Source organism: Maniola jurtina, chromosome 27 (assembly GCF_905333055.1).
Source record: "Maniola jurtina chromosome 27, ilManJurt1.1, whole genome shotgun sequence".
Classification (NCBI taxonomy): Eukaryota; Metazoa; Arthropoda; class Insecta; order Lepidoptera; family Nymphalidae; genus Maniola; species Maniola jurtina.
Window position 1 is genome coordinate 1,835,972 of NC_060055.1, and position 6,569 is coordinate 1,842,540.

Sequence of the window (6,569 nt, forward strand, 5' to 3'; positions counted from 1 at the left end):
TGGAACGCTAAATCGCATGGCTGCACGGCTTTGCCGGTAGGGTGGTAACTAGCCACGGCCGAAGCCTCCCTCCAGACCATACCAGAAATTCACAAATTATAAAATTCCAAACTCCTGCTTGGTAATTGAACCTGGGGCCTCCCACAATAAGACCACAGCGCCAGGGATTAGGGTTCACTTTTGGAACAATAAAACCACCAAAAATTCACTAACATAATATATTTCGCTGAATTTACAACGTTAATAATATTTATATTATGTTTCTATTTGATTTAATAATAATAAATTAATACTAAACTCTATATGGAATGTAACATTCACAGCACACATTTATTTTATTTAAGTATTTATTAACTTTTATTGGAACTTGATATTGCGTTCTATATAACTGTTTGTAAGGCATATATAATATTTATTTTTTCATTTAACCACAATGGATTACAAAATAGATATATATTCCTAATTCTACTTATTACATTTTAGAGCACATAAATCTATATTATGGTATTTAAAAAAAAATACAGTAACAAATAGTAAAAGTAACAGTTTGAGAAATGTTTTTACTTTCGAACAGTTTAAAAAAAATTAATTACGTTTTTTTTATAAAATGTTTTCGAATTATTTTTTCTAGTTATGTTACTTTTTATTAAATCATAGTTCAGAAGTAAATCATAGAACGCAATTTTCAACAAGTACCAATAAGTAAGGAGGTACTTTGTATGTTCTAAAAAAAGAGAAAAGAAAAGTTTTCAAAAAATCTGTTTAGGAATATTTAAATTATTATTATAAATGCACAAGCTAGGTCATGAGATATGCAAAGAGCTTATTATATTAATATGTTTTAGAGCGTACAGTATAAGTACATATTATAAAGAAATTATGTCAAAGTCAAACATACAAAACATAGGCAGGCCCTACGAATAACAATATCTAAAGAAATGTAAATCTCATACAATTACGGCTTTAACAGGGCTCTCTCCATCACTCTCTTCATACAATCGTAGTTGCTGAATATTAAGCAACCAAAGTCCATGAAATTTTGCAGACATATTCTAGAAACTAATATCTGTGCCTGTGGTGTTTTAGATTTTTCTAAAAATATGTAGTTTTAAAATTACAGGGGCTAAAAGATTTGTAAGTAAATTTTTAAGACCGCGTAACTTTGAAACCGAATATTTTAAGAGAAATCTGGAAAACCACAGGCACAGATATTTTTTTTCTAGAATATAAATTATCTGCAAAATTTCATGGACTTTGGTTGCTTAATATTCAAACAAAATTGGAACTACGATTGTATGAAGTAAGTGACGGAGAGAGCCCTGTTAAACTTCGCCTAACGAAGTTGTACATGGTACGATTTATGAGCTTGATTTACGTTTCCTTAGATATTGTTACTCGTAGGTTTGCGTAATTGTTTCGCGTTCAAATTAATCACAAAGCAAATTTGTCCATGGCTAATATAACACATGAGCGTTGTTTAAAGAGTACCGACCATAGATAAGATATGAATATAGATCATTGATTGTATACTTATATAAATTAAACAGTAAATAACAATCAAAGATATGCCCGATATTGCTTTAATGTTTAACATTGTAATATATTGAAAACAATTTTAAATTTCTTTTTAAGTTTAGGTACATGATTGGAATCCAATTTTAGTCGCTTTTTATTATTATATAGTGCGTTTCATCGAATAGTACCTATGGCGTTATGTTGGCTCCCCTGTCTGTCCAAGTCATTGGCACGATATTTGCATAAGACGCAGATTTTGTTTATTTTCATTTGATATTCCTGAATGAATGAAATGAAAATCAAATGAAAATTAACAAAATCTGCGTCTTCTCATGCCAATATGGTGCCAACGACCACCCAACAGACAGGGGAGCCAACATAACGCCATAGGTACTACTATCCAATGAAACGCACCATACTCGACTCCTTAGTCACTTATCTTGACTGTATTGAAAATAATTTTAAAGTTTTTAAGTACCTTTATGATTTGATAATTTTTTTCCTATAGGTTTAACAACATTTGTAAATTACAGTTAAAGTGAGAAACAGAGCATGTATTTAGAATTCCATTTACATGTAATAAAAATATCCTCAACTTATAAGAACTGACTTTATTCCATCGCTATACAATGCATGATAAACTTTAACTTTAATTCTAAACTACTAACTTCTTGAAAACATATTAATAAATTCCAATCTTTTCTGCTTCGAATCAATATCAACCGCTTTTCTTGCCGCCATTTTCCCATCTCCCTAATGTCTTCTTTTTTTTTAAATTCAACTCTAGGCAAAGGTTATATCGCTAACACATGGCTTTATGTTACTTACCTTGACTGTATAAATTATAATATAATGTATAACTCGCAATTATATTACATATTTATCCATTTTCGTCTAAGCGGGTCCGATTAATTATTTATTTATATAATTAATTAGTATATTTTTCTAAATATTTAACTATATTGTTTTAAACATTTTAACCAATAACATGTTAGCAGTATGCGTATATAGGATTCTAAGGTTTTTTTTAATGCTACAGTAAATTCATAAATTGACCAATTGATTGTCATATTGAGAATTTAAGACAAAAATAGACTGATTGAAGATGAAGTAAAGTAAGTATAATTTACACTTGTTATATTATAGGTCCTAAGTAGTATTTTTCTTTCAAAACATTATGTTTTGAAAATTCCCTTTTTTGGCGAGAACTCAAAAACATTTTTTTTGCAAAGGGCTTTTTAGATATAGACAGGTAGATATTAGTATTTTATGATAATTAAAAAAAAATGAATGTTATGATGTTGTAAAAACAGATTTTGTAACATAGGTATTATACATATATCAGGTATAAATGTATTAGTATACTGTTACATTTCATATTGTTATGCTTGTGTATAATTAATTACTTATTATTTTCTTACTACTACAAAGTTGCCATAAGCACCTAAGTATATTATGGTAACAATATTCAACTATAAATAAATTTGTATCTATGCATTTAACGCTAGCAACACCTATATATATTTATCATAATATTATGGTAACATTATTAAATCAAACGGATGAAAAAAATATAGAATTTAGGACCTCAAGAACTGAATTTTTTTAGTCAAAATATATATTTTTAAATTAATTTTTACTAAGCTGTATGGCACTATATTTTTTCATTGATTGTTTTCTATAATTTTAGTATATTTTGTCTTTTGAATTAAATATTTATTTTAATCAAAATCAACACTTTATATAAATATGGCCATTAAAGTATTTCAAAATAATAATTATGCATAATTACTAATTAGAAGTAAGTTATGGGGCATTTTTGGAAGAAACAGAAGAAAAATGGAAAAAATCACTTAAATATAACAATTATTGCATAGCTTTTATAGCACGCACAGAAATTCGAAAAGGAGTTTTTTTTAACTTAATTCTAAAAAAATTGCATCAAAAAGATTGCAGGATAGTTGCACTAATTTTAGTGTACTTAGACTTAAAAAACTAAATTTTTTGACAAAAATGTGCCATCCTTTTCACGCATGCTCCTTGCGGAAAGAGATGGCAAAATAATATTGTCTAGTATTGTTGAGTAATTTAACTTAGTTAATTTTAGTGTCCAATAGAATTGACATAAATATTTCTTACTTAATCACTAAAAAAATAAATAAATAGGAATGATCGATTTAAGTAGGTACAAAAAAACTAACATTTAACTAAATTTAACCAACACTTAACTAACTTTAAGTTAACTTCGTTGATGAACTCTATGGCAAATAAATTTTTTATATTATACTTAGACAGAATAAAATTTAACCAGTAAAGCAAAATTTAATATGTAAAAAACGAAAAATTGACATTTTTAACATGATCTACTAGTTTTTTTTTTGATTTTATGACATTTGATGGATTTTTAGGGTTCCGTATTTCAATAGGCAATTCTTTTAGGGCCTATTTCTGTATAATTTTATTTAAAAAAAAGTACAGAACAAATTGAAACAATATAAAATGCAACACACAACAAGACCACAAAAAAAAATAGCGCACCGGTTAAATTTTTTTCTATATTTTTACGTTTTATTTTTTTAACAGTTTGTCAAATATGTGTTAATAATCAGATAACAAAGAATATAAGTAAAGTACCCAAGTCTTAAATTTAATAATAATACATTTTACACAGTAAATATGACTAAATAAAAGAAAAAATAAACTAACAATAAATAAATATCTTAAACATTTTTAATATTATGCAAATACTTGTAATACTTTTAAGAATCACATTTTTTGTCAAAGATCATAGAAATAAGTAAGAATTAGGTAGTAGATATAGCAAAAGGGTACAAGCAGACTAGCGACTAGTTTTTCGACATAAAGTTGTAAGCCGTGTAGTCCTAATTTTTAGCAACGACGCTTACTTTATAGGTAACGGTGTGGCTTACTTGCAACAGTGCGTATTTGCTGGTTAGGAACTAATGGATGGGGTCATTACCCTCAGCAATGAAGATAACAAAAGACAAGATATCAAAGCCATGTAAAGTGAGCTTACTCAAGCAAGCAAGCTTGAGTGAATTTAATTTGTACTACAAGAAAGTTAGCAGGCGTTGCAACGTGCACGCACGATCTATAGAAAGAATCAAGGTCATATCTACAGATTTCCCAAAATAAATTTTTATGGGCGAATTTACCAATTTTTTTAACTAAAGGCGTAATAACGCATTGTAAACACGAAAAAGCGCATATTATATTTTATGATACATAAAGTTAGAAAAAAAGAATATTAGCCATGCTAATCATAACTAATACTCCCCTTTCCCCTCCAATTAAGCGTAAAGCTTGTGCCAGGAGTGGGTACGACCATAGTGCAACGGGTGGGATTTGAACCGCCGACCTTTCGGATTTCAGTCCGCTCCTCAACCGTTGAGCTATCGAGGCTCTAAAATTATCACTGAGAAACCAATTTCATTCTTCAATCCTGGTCTGCTGTAAAATTGGGTTTATATTTTAGATTAATCATTTAATGACTTGATGCATTCGATATAACCTGAAGTGGGAGAGATAAATGGCTTATGTGTGCGCACCCTAACGCTAGAAAACCATTTTTTAAGCCGCATTTTCACTAGGGGACATTTGTTGCGCGACTCTGTCGCTCGACACAAAATTCACGTGTCCCGCGCCATGTCGCTCGACGTCGTCCGACGTCGCTTGGGACATTTACGTGTCGCGCAACTTGTCGCTAGTCGATGGTCTGCGAGCGTCGACGCGCGCGACCTTCGTGTCCCTCGACAATCGCCGGGCAGGCTTTGAGTGATGAGAACGTGTGTCGCTTTGTGTTCCACTGCACTGAACAGCACTACTTCCTCGGGCGACATACTGGTCACGACTGGCCAATGAGAACGAGTCATATGTCGCGGGATATTGTCCTACAACTTTTACAGAGACAACTACGTGAATGTCGAACGACAAGTATCTGCGACATGTCGCCTAGTGAAAATGCGCCTTTAAACATTTAATAACAACAAGTCTAACTTGCAAGAAATGTAATATAACAATATTGTATCATAATACATATTTAAAATATCATTTTTTAAATATAATATAATATGTATGTAGTTAGTTTAGATAGAATATATTTTGACTTTTGTTTATAAAAAATTTACTGTGCAATATTAATGTAATAGTTGATTGGTCTATTTTTAACTTTCTATAAGGCTCTATTTGTTTATTACTGTGTGATATCTATTATCAATTATTATAATTTTCTATGTGTATCAATATCAAAGCCTGTCTGATTGCCCTAGAGAATTCGTCCCCATATTGATGGGAAACATGGCACCACAGAGTAATAGTGAGTATATAGTTTTTAATATATATAATAAAGTATGGCAAGATAAATAAATGCATAAGTAACGGTGCGTCCAGACTATATAACATATGTTATATAACACGATTTCATTTGTCATGTTTTAGTAGCTGAGCATTTGTTATATAGCGATGTGGACTCATGTTCATATTATTATGTCGTTTGGGTATGCGTATAACAGTATGTTATATAACATGTTGCGTAGTCATGAAGCACCCAAAGGAATAATTTAATTTTCATACATAAAAATAGGATTAAATCAAAGATTTAAATAACCCCGAGACTTTGAATCAGAAATCCCAAACGGATGAACCGATTTTAACTTTTAATGAAATTCACAAGATTTCTTTTTAAAGCTAGGAACTATCAAATCTAGTTGAAATCGGTCAATCTGTTCGAGAGATAGGGTAGCACAAACAAATAAATCGGTTCAAAGACATGACTTGCCTGATTTGTTGTTGTCGTCCGAGGTCAAAAATATTTTCATCACATATAACTAATAACACATATTTTTTGAATCTTATTCCATAAATGATTCTTATAAATAAAAACTTGTAGTATAACTTAATAACATCATTTTGAAAATAAGAACACCAAAAAGTACAAAACAAAAAATACTTCTTAATACTAAAAAAAAAAAAAACATTTATTTATGAAAAACATAATAGGTTAAGTTTTTTTTTATAATTTTACTAGGCATAAG